Genomic DNA, 19153 nt, shown 5'->3' with positions numbered 1-19153 from the left:
GGCCTAGGTGCAAAGACAAGGCAGGAGCGGAGCTGAGGCCAGGAAGGCGCCAGTGGCGTCTCCCAGCCTCGCACAGCCTGCTCCTTCCTGGGCAGGAAGCCTATCAGGGAGGCAAGTCTGGGCAAGGCTCGCCCAGGGCAGAGCAGCCTCGCGCCAGCAACTCTGCCAGATCGGGCCTCTGAGCAGAGCTGGAGCTCTGCCGTCCTGGAAGCGCACTCGGCTCCAGCCAAGTAGGGCTTGAGCCAAACGAGGCTGGGCTGCCTCTTCTTCCCTCGAGGAGGCTCGCCTCCCCGCCAGCTGTTCACTCGGTTTCCAGGTGGGGGCGCTCTTCGCCTCCTGCAGGTCTTGGCTCAGGGGGTGCTTGCCCTGAGCTGGGGCTGTGGGCGGGAGCCCAGGCACGCAGGGGAAGGCCAAAACCAGCTGCACACGTCTCTGCTGGGGAGGAGAGCGCTAGGGAATCTACGTGTGTGAGGCAGCTGCTGGGCGCCCAGGGAGTCAGCCTCTGGGTGTGCGGGGCTGCAGACCCCAGCCAGGGGCCCTGGGAGCTTGGTGAACTCCGTGCGGCGCTGAGTCTGGCCGGCCAAGCAACCGCTGGAGGAGCCCTGCACTAGCCCTTCCCTTCCCTCGCACAGAGCTCTTCCTGCTGGAGCCCTTGGCAGTGTGCAAGCCACCCGCCCCAAAGCCCTCCCCAAGGACGCCTGGGGCCTAGGTGCAAAGGCAAGGCAGGAGAGGAGCTGAGGCCAGGAAGGCGCCAGTGGCGTCTCCCAGCCTCGCGCAGCCTGCTCCTTCCTGGGCAGGAAGCCTAGCAGCGAGGCAAGTCTGGGCAAGGCTCGCCCAGGGCAGAGCAGCCTCGCGCCAGCAACTCTGCCAGATCGGGCCTCTGAGCAGAGCTGGAGCTCTGCCGTCCTGGAGGCGCACTCGGCCCCAGCCAAGTAGGGCTTGAACCAAACGAGGCTGGGCTGCCTCTTCTTCCCTCGAGGAGGCTCGCCTCCCCGCCAGCTGTTCACTCGGCTTCCAGGTGGGGGCGCTCTGCGCCTCCTGCAGGTCTTGGCTCAGGGGCTGCTTGCCCTGAGCTGGGGCTGTGGGCGGGAGCCCAGGCACGCAGGGGCAGGCCGCAACCAGCTGCACACCTCTCTGCTGGGGAGGAGAGCGCTAGGGAAGCTACGTGTGTGAGGCAGCTGCTGGGCGCCCAGGGAGTCAGCCTCCGGGTGTTCGGGGCTGCAGACCCCAGCCAGGGTCCCTGGGAGCCTGGTGCACTCCGTGCCGAGCTGAGTCTGGGGGGCCAAGCAACCGCTGGAGGAGACCTGAACTAGCCCTTCCCTACCCTCGCACAGAGCTCTTCCTGCTGGAGCCCTTGGCAGTGTGCAAGCCACCGGCCCCTCAGCCCTCCCCAAGGACGCCTGCGGCCTAGGTGCAAAGGCAAGGCAGGAGCGGAGCTGAGGCCAGGAAGGCGCCAGTGGCGTCTCCCAGCCTCGCGCAGCCTGCTCCTTCCTGGGCAGGAAGCCTAGCAGCGAGGCAAGTCTGGGCAAGGCTCGCCCAGGGCAGAGCAGCCTCGCGCCAGCAACTCTGCCAGATCGGGCCTCTGAGCAGAGCTGGAGCTCTGCCGTCCTGGAGGCGCACTCGGCTCCAGCCAAGTAGGGCTTGAGCCAAACGAGGCTGGGCTGCCTCTTCTTCCCTCGAGGAGGCTCGCCTCCCCGCCAGCTGTTCACTCGGCTTCCAGGTGGGGGCGCTCTGCGCCTCCTGCAGGTCTTGGCTCAGGGGCTGCTTGCCCTGAGCTGGGGCTGTGGGCGGGAGCCCAGGCACGCAGGGGAAGGCCCCAACCAGCTGCACACGTCTCTGCTGGGGAGGAGAGCGCTAGGGAAGCTACGTGTGTGAGGCAGCTGCTGGGCGCCCAGGGAGTCAGCCTCCGGGTGTGCGGTGCTGCAGACCCCAGCCAGGGGCCGTGGGAGCCTGGTGAACTCCGTGCGGCGCTGAGTCTGGGCGGCCAAGCAACCGCTGGAGGAGCCCTGCACTAGCCCTTCCCTTCCCTCGCACAGAGCTCTTCCTGCTGGAGCCCTTGGCAGTGTGCAAGCCACCGGCCCCTAAGCCCTCCCCAAGGACGCCTGGGGCCTAGGTGCAAAGGCAAGGCAGGAGCGGAGCTGAGGCCAGGAAGGTGCCAGTGGCGTCTCCCAGCCTCGCGCAGCCTGCTCCTTCCTGGGCAGGAAGCCTAGCAGCGAAGCAAGTCTGGGCAAGGCTCGCCCGGGGCAGAGCAGCCTCGCGCCAGCAACTCTGCCAGATCGGGCCTCTGAGCAGAGCTGGAGCTCTGCCGTCCTGGAGGCGCACTCGGCTCCAGCCAAGTAGGGCTTGAGCCAAACGAGGCTGGGCTGCCTCTTCTTCCCTCGAGGAGGCTCGCTTCCCCGCCAGCTGTTCACTCGGCTTCCAGGTGGGGGCGCTCTTCGCCTCCTGCAGGTCTTGGCTCAGGGGGTGCTTGCCCTGAGCTGGGGCTGTGCGCGGGAGCCCAGGCACGCAGGGGCAGGCCCCAAACAGCTGCACACGTCTCTGCTGGGAAGGAGAGCGCTAGAGAAGCTACGTGTGTGAGGCAGCTGCTGGGCGCCCAGGGAGTCAGCCTCCGGGTGTGCGGGGCTGCAGTCCCCATCCAGGGGCCCTGGGAGCCTGGGGCACTCCCTGCAGCGCTGAGCCTGGGCGGCCAAGCAACCGCTGGAGGAGCCCTTCACTGGACCTTCCCTTCCCTCGCACAGAGCTCTTCTTGCTGGAGCCCTTGGCAGTGTGCAAGCCACCGGCCCCTAAGCCCTCCCCAAGGACGCCTGGGGCCTAGCTGCAAAGGCAAGGCAGGAGCGGAGCTGAGGCCAGGAAGGCGCCAGTGGCGTCTCCCAGCCTCGCGCAGCCTGCTCCTTCCTGGGCAGGAAGCCTAGCAGCGAGGCAAGTCTGGGCAAGGCTCGCCCAGAGCAGAGCAGCCTCGCGCCAGCAAATCTGCCATAACGGACCTCTGAGCAGAGCTGGAGCTCTGCCGTCCTGGAGGCGCACTCGGCTCCAGCCAAGTAGGGCTTGAGCCAAACGAGGCTGGGCTGCCTCTTCTTCCCTCGAGGAGGCTCACCTCCCCGCCAGCTGTTCACTCGGCTTCCAGGGGGGGGCGCTCTGCGCCTCCTGCAGGTCTTGGCAGAGGGGCTGCTTGCCCTGAGCTGGGGCTGTGGGCGGGAGCCCAGGCACGCAGGCCCAGGCCCCAAGCAGCTGCACACTTCTCTGCTGGGGAGGAGAGCGCTAGGGAAGCTACGTGTGTGAGGCAGATGCTGGGCGCCCAGGGAGTCAGCCTCCGGGTGTGCGGGGCTGCAGACCCCAGCCAGGGGCCCTGGGAGCCTGGGGCACTCCGTGCCGAGCTGAGTCTGGGCGGCCAAGCAACCGCTGGAGGAGCCCTGCACTAGCCCTTCCCTTCCCTCGCACAGAGCTCTTCCTGCTGGAACCTTTGGCAGTGTGCAAGCCACCGGCCCCTAAGCCCTCCACAAGGACGCCTGGGGCCTAGGTCCAAAGGCAAGGCAGGAGCGGAGCTGAGGCCAGGAAGGCGCCAGTGGCGTCTCCCAGCCTCGCGCAGCCTGCTCCTTCCTGGGCAGGAAGCCTAGCAGCGAGGCAAGTCTGGGCAAGGCTCGCCCAGGGCAGAGCAGCCTCGCGCCAGCAAATCTGCCATAACGGACCTCTGAGCAGAGCTGGAGCTCTGCCGTCCTGGAGGCGCACTCGGCTCCAGCCAAGTAGGGCTTGAGCCAAACGAGGCTGGGCTGCCTCTTCTTCCCTCGATGAGGCTCACCTCCCCGCCAGCTGTTCACTCGGCTTCCAGGTGGGGGCGCTCTGCGCCTCCTGCAGGTCTTGGCAGAGGGGCTGCTTGCCCTGAGCTGGGGCTGTGGGCGGGAGCCCAGGCACGCAGGCCCAGGCCCCAAGCAGCTGCACACTTCTCTGCTGGGGAGGAGAGCGCTAGGGAAGCTACGTGTGTGAGGCAGATGCTGGGCGCCCAGGGAGTCAGCCTCCGGGTGTGCGGGGCTGCAGACCCCAGCCAGGGGCCCTGGGAGCCTGGGGCACTCCGTGCAGCGCTGAGCCTGGGCGGCCAAGCAACCGCTGGAGGAGCCCTGCACTGGCCCTTCCCTTCCCTCGCACAGAGCTCTTCCTGCTGGAACCTTTGGCAGTATGCAGCCACCGGCCCCTAAGCCCTCCCCAAGGACGCCTGGGGCCTAGGTGCAAAGGCAAGGCAGGAGCGGAGCTGAGGCCAGGAAGGCGCCAGTGGCGTCTCCCAGCCTCGCGCAGCCTGCTCCTTCCTGGGCAGGAAGCCTAGCAGCGAAGCAAGTCTGGGCAAGGCTCGCCCGGGGCAGAGCAGCCTCGCGCCAGCAACTCTGCCAGATCGGGCCTCTGAGCAGAGCTGGAGCTCTGCCGTCCTGGAGGCGCACTCGGCTCCAGCCAAGTAGGGCTTGAGCCAAACGAGGCTGGGCTGCCTCTTCTTCCCTCGAGGAGGCTCGCCTCCCCGCCAGCTGTTCACTCGGCTTCCAGGTGGGGGCGCTCTGCGCCTCCTGCAGGTCTTGGCTCATTGGCTGCTTGCCCTGAGCTGGGGCTGTGGGCGGAAGCCCAGGCACGCAGGGGAAGGCCCCAACCAGCTGCACACGTCTCTGCTGGGGAGGAGAGCGCTAGGGAAGCTACGTGTGTGAGGCAGCTGCTGGGCGCCCAGGGAGTCAGCCTCCGGGTGTGCGGGGCTGCAGACCCCAGCCAGGGGCCGTGGGAGCCTGGTGAACTCCGTGCGGCGCTGAGTCTGGGCGGCCAAGCAACCGCTGGAGGAGCCCTGCACTAGCCCTTCCCTTCCCTCGCACAGAGCTCTTCCTGCTGGAGCCCTTGGCAGTGTGCAAGCCACCGGCCCCTCAGCCCTCCCCAAGGACGCCTGGGGCCTAGGTGCAAAGGCAAGGCAGGAGCGGAGCTGAGGCCAGGAAGGCGCCAGTGGCGTCTCCCAGCCTCGCGCAGCCTGCTCCTTCCTGGGCAGGAAGCCTAGCAGCGAGGCAAGTCTGGGCAAGGCTCGCCCAGGGCAGAGCAGCCTCGCGCCAGCAACTCTGCCAGATCGGGCCTCTAAGCAGAGCAGGAGCTCTGCTGTCCTGGAGGCGCACTCGGCTCCAGCCAAGTAGGGCTTGAGCCAAACGAGGCTGGGCTGCCTCTTCTTCCCTCGAGGAGGCTCGCCTCCCCGCCAGCTGTTCACTCGGCTTCCAGGTGGGGGCGCTCTGCGCCTCCTGCAGGTCTTGGCTCAGGGGCTGCTTGCCCTGAGCTGGGGCTGTGCACAGGAACCCAGGCACGCAGGGGCAGGCCGCAACCAGCTGCACACGTCTCTGCTGGGGAGGAAAGCGCTAGGGAAGCTACGTGTGTGAGGCAGCTGCTGGGCGCCCAGGGAGTCAGCCTCCGGGTGTGCGGGGCTGCAGACCCCAGCCAGGGGCCCTGGGAGCCTGGTGCACTCCGTGCCGAGCTGAGTCTGGGCGGCCAAGCAACCGCTGGAGGAGCCCTGCACTAGCCCTTCCCTTCCCTCGCACAGAGCTCTTCCTGCTGGAGCCCTTGGCAGTGTGCAAGCCACCGGCCCCTAAGCCCTCCCCAAGGATGCCTGGTGCCTAGGTGCAAAGGCAAGGCAGGAGCGGAGCTGAGGCCAGGAAGGCGCCAGTGGCGTCTCCCAGCCTCGCGCAGCCTGCTCCTTCCTGGGCAGGAAGCCTAGCAGCGAGGCAAGTCTGGGCAAGGCTCGCCCAGGGCAGAGCAGCCTCGCGACACCAACTCTGCCAGATCGGGCCTCTGAGCAGAGCTGGAGCTCTGCCGTCCTGGAGGCGCACTCGGCTCCAGCCAAGTAGGGCTTGAGCCAAACGAGGCTGGGCTGCCTCTTCTTCCCTCGAGGAGGCTCGCCTCCCCGCCAGCTGTTCACTCGGCTTCCAGGTGGGAGCGCTCTGCGCCTCCTGCAGGTCTTGACTCAGGGGCTGCTTGCCCTGAGCTGGGGCTGTGGGCGGGAGCCCAGGCACGCAGGGGCAGGCCCCAACCAGCTGCACACGTCTCTGCTGGGGAGGAGAGTGCTAGGGAAGCTACGTGTGTGAGGCAGCTGCTGGGCGCCCAGGGAGTCAGCCTCCGCGTGTGCGGGGCTGCAGACCCCAGCCAGGGGCCGTGGGAGCCTGGTGAACTCCGTGCGGCGCTGAGTCTGGGCGGCCAAGCAACCGCTGGAGGAGCCCTGCACTAGCCCTTCCCTTCCCTCGCACAGAGCTCTTCCTGCTGGAGCCGTTGGCAGTGTGCAAGCCACCGGCCCCTAAGCCCTCCCCAAGGACGCCTGGGGCCTAGGTGCAAAGGCAAGGCAGGAGCGGAGCTGAGGCCAGGAAGGCACCACTGGCGTCTCCCAGCCTCGCGCAGCCTGCTCCTTCCTGGGCAGGAAGCCTAGCAGCGAGGCAAGTCTGGGCAAGGCTCGCCCAGGGCAGAGCAGCCTCGCGCCAGCAACTCTGCCAGATCGGGCCTCTGAGCAGAGCTGGAGCTCTGCCGTCCTGGAGGCGCACTCGGCTCCAGCCAAGTAGGGCTTGAGCCAAACGAGGCTGGGCTGCCTCTTCTTCCCTCGAGGAGGCTCGCCTCCCCGGCAGCTGTTCACTCGGCTTCCAGGTGGGGGCGCTGTTCTCCTCCTGTAGGTCTTGCCTCAGGGGCTGCTTGCCCTGAGCTGGTGCTGTGCACAGGAACCCAGGCACGCAGGGGCAGGCCGCAACCAGCTGCACACCTCTCTGCTGGGGAGGAGAGCGCTAGGGAAGCTACGTGTGTGAGGCAGCTGCTGGGCGCCCAGGGAGTCAGCCTCCGGGTGTGTGGGGCTGCAGACCCCAGCCAGGGGCCCTGGGAGCCTGGTGCACTGCGTGCCGAGCTGAGTCTGGGCGGCCAAGCAACCGCTGGAGGAGCCCTGCACTAGCCCTTCCCTTCCCTCGCACAGAGCTCTTCCTGCTGGAGCCCTTGGCAGTGTGCAAGCCACCGGCCCCTCAGCCCTCCCCAAGGACGCCTGGGGCTTAGGTGCAAAGGCAAGGCAGGAGCGGAGCTGAGGCCAGGAAGGCGCCAGTGGCGTCTCCCAGCCTCGCGCAGCCTGCTCCTTCCTGGGAAGGAAGCCTAGCAGCGAGGCAAGTCTGGGCAAGGCTCGCCCAGGGCAGAGCAGCCTCGCGCCAGCAACTCTGCCAGATCGGGCCTCTGAGCAGAGCTGGAGCTCTGCCGTCCTGGAGGCGCACTCGGCTCCAGCCAAGTAGGGCTTGAGCCAAACGAGGCTGGGCTGCCTCTTCTTCCCTCGAGGAGGCTCGCCTCCCCGCCAGCTGTTCACTCGGCTTCCAGGTGGGGGCTCTCTGCTCCTCCTGCAGGTCTTGACTCAGGGGCTGCTTGCCCTGAGCTGGGGCTGTGGGCGGGAGCCCAGGCACGCAGGGGAAGGCCCCAACCAGCTGCACACGTCTCTGCTGGGGAGGAGAGCGCTAGGGAAGCTACGTGTGTGAGGCAGCTGCTGGGCGCCCAGGGAGTCAGCCTCCGGGTGTGCGGGGCTGCAGACCCCAGCCAGGGGCCCTGAGAGCCTGGTGCACTCCTTGCCGAGCTGGTTCTGGGCGGCCAAGCAACCGCTGGAGGGGCCCTGCACTAGCCCTTCCCTTCCCTCGCACAGAGCTCTTCCTGCTGGAGCCCTTGACAGTGTGCAAGCCACCGGCCCCTAAGCCCTCCCCAAGGACGCCTAGGGCCTAGGTGCAAAGGCAAGGCAGGAGCGGAGCTGAGGCCAGGAAGGCGCCAGTGGCGTCTCCCAGCTCGCGCAGCCTGCTCCTTCCTGGGCAGGAAGCCTAGCAGCGAGGCAAGTCTGGGCAATGCTCGCCCAGGGCAGAGCAGCCTAGCGCCAGCAAGTCTGCCAGATCGGGCCTCTGAGCAGAGCTGGAGCTCTGCGCCCTGGAGGCGCACTCGTCTCCAGCCAAGTAGGGCTTGAGCCAAACGAGGCTGGGCTGCCTCTTCTTCCCTCGAGGAGGCTCGCCTTCCCGCCAGGTGTTCACTCGGCTTCCAGGTGGGGGCGCTCTGCGCCTCCTGCAGGTCTTGGCTCAGGGGATGCTTGCCCTGAGCTGGGGCTGTGGGTGGGAGCCCAGGCACGCAGGGGCAGGCCCCAACCAGCTGCACACGTCTCTGCTGGGGAGGAGAGCGCTAGGGAAGCTACGTGTGTGAGGCAGCTGCTGGGCGCCCAGGGAGTCAGCCTCCGGGTGTGGGGGGCTGCAGACCCCAGCCAGGGGCCCTGGGAGCCTGGTGAACTCCGTGCGGCGCTGAGTCTGGGCGGCCAAGCAACCGCTGGAGGAGCCCTGCACTAGCCCTTCCCTTCCCTCGCACAGAGCTCTTCCTGCTGTAGCCCTTGGCAGTGTGCAAGCCACCGGCCCCTAAGCCCTCCCCCAGGACGCCTGGGGCCTAGGTGCAAAGGCAAGGCAGGAGCGGAGCTGAGGCCAGGAAGGCGCCAGTGGCGTCTCCCAGCCTCGCGCAGCCTGCTCCTTCCTGGGCAGGAAGCCTAGCAGCGAGGCAAGTCTGGGCAAGGCTCGCCCAGGGCAGAGCAGCCTCGCGCCAGCAACTCTGCCAGATCGGGCCTCTGAGCAGAGCTGGAGCTCTGCCGTCCTGGAGGCGCACTTGGCTCCAGCCAAGTAGGGCTTGAGCCAAACGAGGCTGGGCTGCCTCTTCTTCCCTCGAGGAGGCTCGCCTCCCCGCCAGCTGTTCACTCGGCTTCCAGGTGGGGGCGCTCTGCCCCTCCTGCAGGTCTTGGCTCAGGGGCTGCTTGCCCAGAGCTGGGGCTGTGGGCGGGAGCCCAGGCAGGCAGGGGCAGGCCCCAACCAGCTGCACACGTCTCTGCTGGGGAGGAGAGCGCTAGGGAAGCTACGTGTGTGAGGCAGCTGCTGGGCGCCCAGGGAGTCAGCCTCCGGGTGTGCGGGGCTGCAGACCCCAGTCAGGGGCCCTGGGAGCCTGGTGCACTCCGAGCCGAGCTGAGTCTGGGCGGCCAAGCAACCGCTGGAGGAGCCCTGCACTAGCCCTTCCCTTCCCTCGCACAGAGCTCTTCCTGCTGGAGCCCTTGGCAGTGTGCAAGCCACCGGCCCCTAAGCCCTCCCCAAGGACGCCTGGGGCCTAAGGGCAATGGCAAGGCAGGAGCGGAGCTGAGGCCAGGAAGGCGCCAGTGGCGTCTCCCAGCCTCGCGCAGCCTGCTCCTTTCTGGGCAGGAAGCCTAGCAGCGAGGCAATTCTGGGCAAGGCTCGCCCAGGGCAGAGCAGCCTCGCACCAGCAACTCTGCCAGATCGGGCCTCTGAGCAGAGCTGGAGCTCTGCCGTTCTGGAGGCGCACTCGGCTCCAGCCAAGTAGGGCTTGAGCCAAACGAGGCTGGGCTGCCTCTTCTTCCTTCGATGAGGCTCGCCTCCCCGCCAGCTGTTCACTCGGCTTCCAGGTGGGGGCGCTCTGCGCCTCCTGCAGGTCTTGGCTCAGGGGCTTCTTGCCCTGAGCTGGGGCTGTGCGCGGGAGCCCAGGCACGCAGGGGCAGGCACCAACCAGCTGCAGACGTCTCTGCTGGGGAGGAGAGCGCTAGGGAAGCTACGTGTGTGAGGCAGCTGCTGGGCACCCAGGGAGTCAGCCTCCGGGTGTGCGGGGCTGCAGACCCCAGCCAGGGGCCCTGGGAGCCTGGTGCACTCCGTTCCGAGCTGAGTCTGGGCGGCCAAGCAACCGCTGGAGGAGCCCTGCACTAGCCCTTCCCTTCCCTCGCACAGAGCTCTTCCTGCTGGAGCCCTTGGCAGTGTGCAAGCCACCGGCCCCTAAGCCCTCCCTAAGGACGCCTGGGGCCTAGGTGCAAAGGCAAGGCAGGAGCGGAGCTGAGGCCAGGAAGGCGCCAGTGGCGTCTCCCAGCCTCTCGCAGCCTGGTCCTTCCTGGGCAGGAAGCCTAGCAGCGAGGCAAGTCTGGGCAAGGCTCGCCCAGGGCAGAGCAGCCTCGCGCCAGCAACTCTGCCAGATCGGGCCTCTGAGCAGAGCTGGAGCTCTGCCGTCCTGGAGGCGCACTCGGCTCCAGCCAAGTAGGGCTTGAGCCAAACGAGGCTGGGCTGCCTCTTCTTCCCTCGAGGAGGCTCGCCTCCCCGCCAGCTGTTCACTCGGCTTCCAGGTGGGGGCGCTCTGCGCCTCCTGCAGGTCTTGGCTCAGGGGCTGCTTGCCCTGAGCTGGGGCTGTGCTCGGGAGCCCAGGCACGGAGGGGCAGGCCCCAACCTGCTGCACACGTCTCTGCAGGGGAGGAGAGCGCTAGGGAAGCTACGTGTGTGAGGCACCTGCTGGGCGCCCAGGGAGTCAGCCTCCGGGTGTGCGGGGCTGCAGACCCCAGCCACGGGCCCTGGGAGGCTGGTGCACTCCGTGCCGAGCTGAGTCTGGGCGGGCAAGCAACCGCTGGAGGAGCCCTGCACTAGCCCTTCCCTTCCCTCGCACACAGCTCTTCCTGCTGGAGCCCTTGGCAGTGTGCAAGCCACTGGCCCCTAAGCACTCCCCAAGGACGCCTGGGGCCTAGGTGCAAAGGCAAGGCAGGAGCGGAGCTGAGGCCAGGAAGGCGCCAGTGGCGTCTCCCAGCCTCTCGCAGCCTGCTCCTTCCTGGGCAGGAAGCCTAGCAGCGAGGCAAGTCTGGGCAAGGCTCGCCCAGGGCAGAGCAGCCTCGCGCCAGCAACTCTGCCAGATCGGGCCTCTGAGCAGAGCTGGAGCTCTGCCCTCCTGGAGGCGCACTCGGCTCCAGCCAAGTAGGGCTTGAGCCAAACGAGGCTGTGCTGCCTCTTCTTCCCTCGAGGAGGCTCGCCTCCCCGCCAGCTGTTCACTCGGCTTCCAGGTGGGGGCGCTCTGCGCCTCCTGCAGGTCTTGGCTCAGGGGCTGCTTGCCCTGAGCTGGGGCTGTGCACAGGAACCCAGTCACGCAGGGGCAGGCCGCAACCAGCTGCACACCTCTCTGCTGGGGAGGAGAGCGCTAGGGAAGCTACGTGTGTGAGGCAGCTGCTGGGCGCCCAGGGAGTCAGCCTCCGGGTGTGCGGGGCTGCAGACCCCAGCCAGGGGCCCTGGGAGCCTGGTGCACTCCGTGCCGAGCTGAGTCTGGGGGGCCAAGCAACCGCTGGAGGAGCCCTTCACTAGCCCTTCCCTTCCCTCGCACAGAGCTCTTCCTGCTGGAGCCCTTGGCAGTGTGCAAGCCACCGGCCCCTCAGCCCTCCCCAAGGACGCCTGGGGCCTAGGTGCAAAGGCAAGGCAGGAGCGGAGCTGAGGCCAGGAAGGCGCCAGTGGCGTCTCCCAGCCTCGCGCAGCCTGCTCCTTCCTGGGCAGGAAGCCTAGCAGCGAGGCAAGTCTGGGCAAGGCTCGCCCAGGGCAGAGCAGCCTCGCGCCAGCAACTCTGCCAGATCGGGCCTCTGAGCAGAGCTGGAGCTCTGCCGTCCTGGAGGCGCACTCGGCTCCAGCCAAATAGGGCTTGAGCCAAACGAGGCTGGGCTGCCTCTTCTTCCCTCGAGGAGGCTCGCCTCCCCGCCAGCTGTTCACTCGGCTTCCAGGTGGGGGCGCTCTGCGCCTCCTGCAGGTCTTGGCTCAGGGGCTGCTTGCCCTGAGCTGGGGCTCTGGGCGGGAGCCCAGGCACGCAGGGGAAGGCCCCAACCAGCTGCACACGTCTCTGCTGGGGAGGAGAGTGCTAGGGAAGCTACGTGTGTGAGGCAGCTGCTGGGCGCCCAGGGAGTAAGCCTCCGGGTGTGCGGGGCTGCAGACCCCAGCCAGGGGCCCTGGAAGCCTGGTGAACTCCGTGCGGCGCTGAGTCTGGGCGGCCAAGCAACCGCTGGAGGAGCCCTGCACTAGCCCTTCCCTTCCCTCGGACACAGCTCTTCCTGCTGGAGCCCTTGGCAGTGTGCAAGCCACCGGCCCCTAAGCCCTCCCCAAGGACGCCTGAGGCCTAGGTGCAAAGGCAAGGCAGGAGCGGAGCTGAGGCCAGGAAGGTGCCAGTGGCGTCTCCCAGCATCGCGCAGCCTGCCCTTTCCTGGGCAGGAAGCCTAGCAGGGGGGCAAGTCTGGGCAAGGCACGCCCAGGGCAGAGCACCCTCGCGCCAACAACTCTGTCAGATCGGGCCTCTGAGCAGAGCTGGAGCTCTACCGTCCTGGAAGCGCACTCGGCTCCAGCCAAATAGGGCTTGAGCCAAACGAGGCTGGGCTTCCTCTTCTTCCCTCGAGGAGGCTCGCCTCCCCGCCAGCTGTTCACTCGGCTTCCAGGTGGGGGCGCTCTGCGCCTCCTGCAGGTCTTGGCTCAGGGGCTGCTTGCCCTGAGCTGGGGCTGTGCGCGGGAGCCCAGGCACGCAGGGGCAGGCCCCAACCAGCTGCACACGTCTCTGCTGGGGAGGAGAGCGCTAGGGAAGATACGTGTGTGAGGCAGCTGCTGGGCGCCCAGGGAGTCAGCCTCCGGGTGTGCCGGGCTGCAGACCCCAGCCAGGGGCCCTGGGAGCCTGGTGCACTCCGTGCGGCGCTGAGTCTGGGCGGCCAAGCAACCGCTGGAGGAGCCCTGCACTAGCCCTTCCCTTCCCTCGCACAGAGCTCTTCCTGCTGGAGCCTTGCGCAGTGTGCAAGCCACCGGCCCCTAAGCCCTCCCCAAGGACGCCTGGGGCCTAGGTGCAAAGGCAAGGCAGGAGCCGAGCTGAGGCCAGGAAGGCACCAGTGGCGTCTCCCAGCCTCGCGCAGCCTGCTCCTTCCTGGGCAGGAAGCCTAGCAGCGAGGCAAGTCTGGGCAAGGCTCCCCCAGGGCAGAGCAGCCTCGCGCCAGCAACTCTGCCAGATCGGGCCTCTGAGCAGAGCTGGAGCTCTGCCGTCCTGGAGGCGCACTCGGCTCCAGCCAAGTAGGGTTTGAACCAAACGAGGCTGGGCTGCCTCTTCTTCCCTCGAGGAGGCTCGCCTTCCCGCCAGGTGTTCACTCGGCTTCCAGGTGGGGGCGCTCTGCGCCCTGGAGGCGCACTAGGCTCCAGCCAAGTAGGGCTTGAACCAAACGAGGCTGGGCTGCCTCTTCTTCCCTCGAGGAGGCTCGCCTTCCCGCCAGGTGTTCACTCGGCTTCCAGGTGGGGGCGCTCTGCGCCTCCTGCAGGTCTTGGCTCAGGGGCTGCTTGCCCTGAGCTGGGGCTGTGCGCGGGAGCCCAGGCACGCAGGGGCAGGCCCCAACCAGCTGCACACGTCTCTGCTGGGGAGGAGAGCGCTAGGGAAGCGACGTGTGTGAGGCAGCTGCTGGGCGCCCAGGGAGTCAGCCTCCGGGTGTGCGGGGCTGCAGACCACAGCCAGGGGCCCTGGGAGCCTGGTGCACTCCGTGCAGCGCTGAGTCTGGGCGGCCAAGCAACCGCTGGAGGAGCCCTGCACTAGCCCGTCCCTTCCCTCGCACAGAGCTCTTCCTGCTGGAGCCCTTGGCAGTGTGCAAACCACTGGCCCCTAAGCCCTCCCCAAGGACGCCTGGGGCCTAGGTGCAAAGGCAAGGCAGGAGCGGAGCTGAGGCCAGGAAGGAGCCAGTGGCGTCTCCCAGCCTCGCGCAGCCTGCTCCTTCCTGGGCAGGAAGCCTAGCAGCGAGGCAAGTCTGGGCAAGGCTCGCCCAGGGCAGAGCAGCCTCGCGCCAGCAACTCTGCCAGATCGGGCCTCTGAGCAGAGCTGGAGCTCTGCCGTCCTGGAGGCGCACTCGGCTCCAGCCAAGTAGGGCTTGAGCCAAACGAGGCTGGGCTGCCTCTTCTTCCCTCGAGGAGGCTGGCCTCCCCGCCAGCTGTTCACTCGGCTTCCAGGTGGGGGCGCTCTGCGCCTCCTGCAGGTCTTGGCTCAGGGGCTGCTTGCCCTGAGCTGGGGCTGTGGGCGGGAGCCCAGGCACGCAGGGGAAGGCCCCAACCAGCTGCACACGTCTCTGCTGGGGAGGAGAGCGCTAGGGAAGCTACGTGTGTGAGGCAGCTGCTGGGCGCCCAGGGAGTCAGCCTCCGGGTGTGCGGGGCTGCAGACCCCAGCCAGGGGCCCTGAGAGCCTGGTGCACTCCTTGCCGAGCTGAGTCTGGGCGGCCAAGCAACCGCTGGAGGGGCCCTGCACTAGCCCTTCCCTTCCTCGCACAGAGCTCTTCCTGCTGGAGCCCTTGGCAGTGTGCAAGCCACCGGCCCCTAAGCCCTCCCCAAGGACGCCTGGGGCCTAGGTGCAAAGGCAAGGCAGGAGCGGAGCTGAGGCCAGGAAGGCGCCAGTGGCGTCTCCCAGCCTCGCGCAGCCTGCTCCTTCCTGGGCAGGAAGCCTAGCAGCGAGGCAAGTCTGGGCAATGCTCGCCCAGGGCAGAGCAGCCTCGCGCCAGCAAGTCTGCCAGATCGGGCCTCTGAGCAGAGCTGGAGCTCTGCGCCCTGGAGGCGCACTCGTCTCCAGCCAAGTAGGGCTTGAGCCAAACGAGGCTGGGCTGCCTCTTCTTCCCTCGAGGAGGCTCGCCTTCCCGCCAGGTGTTCACTCGGCTTCCAGGTGGGGGCGCTCTGCGCCTCCTGCAGGTCTTGGCTCAGGGGCTGCTTGCCCTGAGCTGGGGCTGTGGGTTTGAGCCCAGGCACGCAGGGGAAGGCCCCAACCAGCTGCACACGTCTCTGCTGGGGAGGAGAGCGCTAGGGAAGCTACGTGTGTGAGGCAGCTGCTGGGCGCCCAGGGAGTCAGCCTCCAGGTGTGAGGGGCTGCAGACCCCAGCCAGGGGCCCTGGGAGCCTGGTGCACTCCGTGCCGAGCTGAGTCTGGGCGGCCAAGCAACCGCTGGAGGAGCCCTGCACTAGCCCTTCCCTTCCCTCGCACAGAGCTCTTCCTGCTGGAACCCTTGGCAGTGTGCAAGCCACCGGCCCCTAAGCCCTCCCCAAGGACGCCTGGGGCCTAGGTGCAAAGGCAAGGCAGGAGCGGAGCTGAGGCCAGGAAGGCGCCAGTGGCGTCTCCCAGCCTCGCGCAGCCTGCTCCTTCCTGGGCAGGAAGCCTAGCAGCGAGGCAAGTCTGGGCAAGGCTCGCCCAGGGCAGAGCAGCCTCGCGCCAGCAACTCTGCCAGATCGGGCCTCTGAGCAGAGCTGGAGCTCTGCCGTCCTGGAGGCGCACTTGGCTCCAGCCAAGTAGGGCTTGAGCCAAACGAGGCTGGGCTGCCTCTTCTTCCCTCGAGGAGGCTCGCCTCCCCGCCAGCTGTTCACTCGGCTTCCAGGTGGGGGCGCTCTGCGCCTCCTGCAGGTCTTGGCTCAGGGGCTGCTTGCCCAGAGCTGGGGCTGGGCGCGGGAGCCCAGGCACGCAGGGGCAGGCCCCAACCAGCTGCACACGTCTCTGCTGGGGAGGAGAGCGCTAGGGAAGCTACGTGTGTGAGGCAGCTGCTGGGCGCCCAGGGAGTCAGCCTCCGGGTGTGCGGGGCTGCAGACCCCAGTCAGGGGCCCTGGGAGCCTGGTGCACTCCGTGCCGAGCTGAGTCTGGGCGGCCAAGCAACCGCTGGAGGAGCCCTGCACTAGCCCTTCCCTTCCCTCGCACAGAGCTCTTCCTGCTGGAGCCCTTGGCAGTGTGCAAGCCACCGGCCCCTAAGCCCTCCCCAAGGACGCCTGGGGCCTAAGGGCAATGGCAAGGCAGGAGCGGAGCTGAGGCCAGGAAGGCGCCAGTGGCGTCTCCCAGCCTCGCGCAGCCTGCTCCTTTCTGGGCAGGAAGCCTAGCAGCGAGGCAATTCTGGGCAAGGCTCGCCCAGGGCAGAGCAGCCTCGCACCAGCAACTCTGCCAGATCGGGCCTCTGAGCAGAGCTGGAGCTCTGCCGTTCTGGAGGCGCACTCGGCTCCAGCCAAGTAGGGCTTGAGCCAAACGAGGCTGGGCTGCCTCTTCTTCCTTCGATGAGGCTCGCCTCCCCGCCAGCTGTTCACTCGGCTTCCAGGTGGGGGCGCTCTGCGCCTCCTGCAGGTCTTGGCTCAGGGGCTTCTTGCCCTGAGCTGGGGCTGTGCGCGGGAGCCCAGGCACGCAGGGGCAGGCACCAACCAGCTGCAGACGTCTCTGCTGGGGAGGAGAGCGCTAGGGAAGCTACGTGTGTGAGGCAGCTGCTGGGCACCCAGGGAGTCAGCCTCCGGGTGTGCGGGGCTGCAGACCCCAGCCAGGGGCCCTGGGAGCCTGGTGCACTCCGTGCGGCGCTGAGCCTGGGCGGCCAAGCAACCGCTGGAGGAGCCCTGCACTAGCCCTTCCCTTCCCTCGCACAGAGCTCTTCCTGCTGGAGCCCTTGGCAGTGTGCAAGCCACTGGCCCCTAAGCCCTCCCCAAGGACGCCTGGGGCCTAGGTGCAAAGGCAAGGAAGGAGCGGAGCTGAGGCCAGGAAGGCGCCAGTGGCGTCTCCCAGCCTCCCGCAGCCTGCTCTTTCCTGGGCAGGAAGCCTAGCAGGGGGGCAAGTCTGGGCAAGGCTCGCCCAGGGCAGAGCAGCCTCGCGCCAGCAACTCTGCCAGATCGGGCCTCTGAGCAGAGCTGGAGCTCTGCCGTCCTGGAGGCGCACTCGGCTCCAGCCAAGTAGGGCTTGAGCCAAACGAGGCTGGGCTGCCTCTTCTTCCCTCGAGGAGGCTCGTCTCACCGCCAGCTGTTCACTCGGCTTCCAGGTGGGGGCGCTCTGCGCCTCCTGCAGGTCTTGGCTCAGGGGCTGCTTGCCCTGAGCTGGGGCTGTGCGCGGGAGCCCAGGCACGCAGGGGCAGGCCCCAACCAGCTGCACACGTCTCTCCTGGGGAGGAGAGCGCTAGGGAAGCTACGTGTGTGAGGCAGCTGCTGGGCGCCCAGGGAGTCAGCCTCCGGGTGTGCGGGGCTGCAGACCCCAGCCAGGGGCCCTGGGAGCCTGGTGCACTCCAGCCGAGCTGAGTCTGGGCGGCCAAGCCACCGCTGGAGGAGCCCTGCACTAGCCCTTCCCTTCCCTCGCACAGAGCTCTTCCTGCTGGAGCCCTTGGCAGTGTGCAAGCCACTGGCCCCTAAGCCCTCCCCAAGGACGCCTGGGGCCTAGGTGCAAAGGCAAGGCAGGAGCCGAGCTGAGGCCAGGCAGGCGCCAGTGGCGTCTCCCAGCCTCGCGCAGCCAGCTCCTTCCTGGGCAGGAAGCCTAGCAGAGAGGCAAGTCTGGGCAAGGCTCGCCCAGGGCAGAGCAGCCTCGCTCCAGCAACTCTGCCAGATCGGGCCTCTGAGCAGAGCCCGAGCTCTGCCGTCCTGGAGGTGCACTGGGCTCCAGCCAAGTAGGGCTTGAGCCAAACGAGGCTGGGCTGCCTCTTCTTCCCTCGAGGAGGCTCGCCTCCCCGCCAGCTGTTCACTCGGCTTCCAGGTGAGGGCGATCTTCGCCTCCTGCAGGTCTTGGCTCAGGGGCTGCTTGCCCTGAGCTGGGGCTCTGCGCAGGAGCCCAGGCACGCAGGGGCAGGCCCCAACCAGCTGCACACGTCTCTGCTGGGGAGGAGAGCGCTAGGGAAGCTACGTGTGTGAGGCAGCTGCTGGGCGCCCAGGGAGTCAGCCTCCGGGTGTGCCGGGCTGCAGACCCCAGCCAGGGGCCCTGGGAGCCTGGTGCACTCCGTTCCAAGCTGAGTCTGGGCGGCCAAGCAACCGCTGGAGGAGCCCTGCACTAGCCCTTCCCTTCCCTCGCACAGAGCTCTTCCTGCTGGAGCCCTTGGCAGTGTGCAAGCCACCGGCCCCTAAGCCCTCCACAAGGACGCCTGGGTCCTAGGTGTAAAGACAAGGCAGGAGCGGAGCTGAGGCCAGGAAGGCGCCAGTGGCGTCTCCAAGCCTCGCGCAGCCTGGTCCTTCCTGGGCAGGAAGCCTAGCAGCGAGGCAAGTCTGGGCAAGGCTCGCCCAGGGCAGAGCAGCCTCGCGCCAGCAACTCTGCCAGATCGGGCCTCTGAGCAGAGCTGGAGCTCTGCCGTCCTGGAGGCGCACTCGGCTCCAGCCAAATAGGGCTAGAGCCAAACGAGGCTGGGCTTCCTCTTCTTCCCTCGAGGAGGCTCGCCTCCCCGCCAGCTGTTCACTCGGCTTCCAGGTGGGGGCGCTCTGCGCCTCCTGCAGGTCTTGGCTCAGGGGCTGCTTGCCCTGAGCTGGGGCTGTGCGCGGGAGCCCAGGCACGCAGGGGAAGGCCCCAACCAGCTGCACACGTCTCTGCTGGGGAGGAGAGCGCTAGGGAAGCTACGTGTGTGAGGCAGCTGCTGGGCACCCAGGGAGTCAGCCTCCGGGTGTGCGGGGCTGCAGACCACAGCCAGGGGCCCTGGGAGCCTGGTGCACTCCGTGCAGCGCTGAGTCTGGGCGGCCAAGCAACCGCTGGAGGAGCCCTGCACTAGCCCTTCCCTTCCCTCGCACAGAGCTCTTCCTGCTGGAGCCCTTGGCAGTGTGCAAGCCACTGGCCCCTAAGCCCTCCGCAAGGACGCCTGGGGCCTAGGTGCAAAGGCAAGGCAGGAGCGGAGCCGAGGCCAGGAAGGCGCCAGTGGCGTCTCCCAGCCTCGCGCAGCCTGCTCCTTCCTGGGCAGGAAGCCTAGCAGGGGGGCAAGTCTGGGCAAGGCTCGCCCAGGGCAGAGCAGCCTCGCGCCAGCAACTCTGCCAGATCGGGCCTCTGAGCAGAGCTGGAGCTCTGCCGTCCTGGAGGCGCACTCGGCTCCAGCCAAGTAGGGCTTGAGCCAAACGAGGCTGGGCTGCCTCTTTTTCCCTCGAGGAGGCTCGCCTCCCCGCCAGCTGTTCACTCGGCTTCCAGGTGGGTGCGCTCTTCGCCTCCTGCAGGTCTTGGCTCAGGGGCTGCTTGCCCTGAGCTGGGGCTGTGCGCGGGAGCCCAGGAACGCAGGGGCAGGCCCCAACCAGTTGCACACGTCTCTGCTGGGGAGGAGAGCGCTAGGGAAGCTACGTGTGTGAGGAAGCTGCTGGGCGCCCAGGGAGTCAGCCTCCGGGTGTGCGGGGCTGCAGACCCCAGCCAGTGGCCCTGGGAGCCTGGTGCACTCCGTGCCGAGCTGAGTCTGGGCGGCCAAGCAACCGCTGGAGGAGCCCTGCACTAGCCCTTCCCTTCCCTCGCACAGAGCTCTTCCTGCTGGAGCCCTTGGCAGTGTGCAAGCCACTGGCCCCTAAGCCCTCCCCAAGGACGCCTGGGGCCTAGGTGCAAAGGCAAGGCAGGAGCGGAGCTGAGGCCAGGAAGGCGCCAGTGGCGTCTCCCAGCCTCGCGCA

This window comes from Ovis canadensis, chromosome 5 (genome assembly GCF_042477335.2).
Source record: "Ovis canadensis isolate MfBH-ARS-UI-01 breed Bighorn chromosome 5, ARS-UI_OviCan_v2, whole genome shotgun sequence".
Lineage (NCBI taxonomy): Eukaryota > Metazoa > Chordata > Mammalia > Artiodactyla > Bovidae > Ovis > Ovis canadensis.
Note: the sequence above shows the minus strand (reverse complement) of the source record.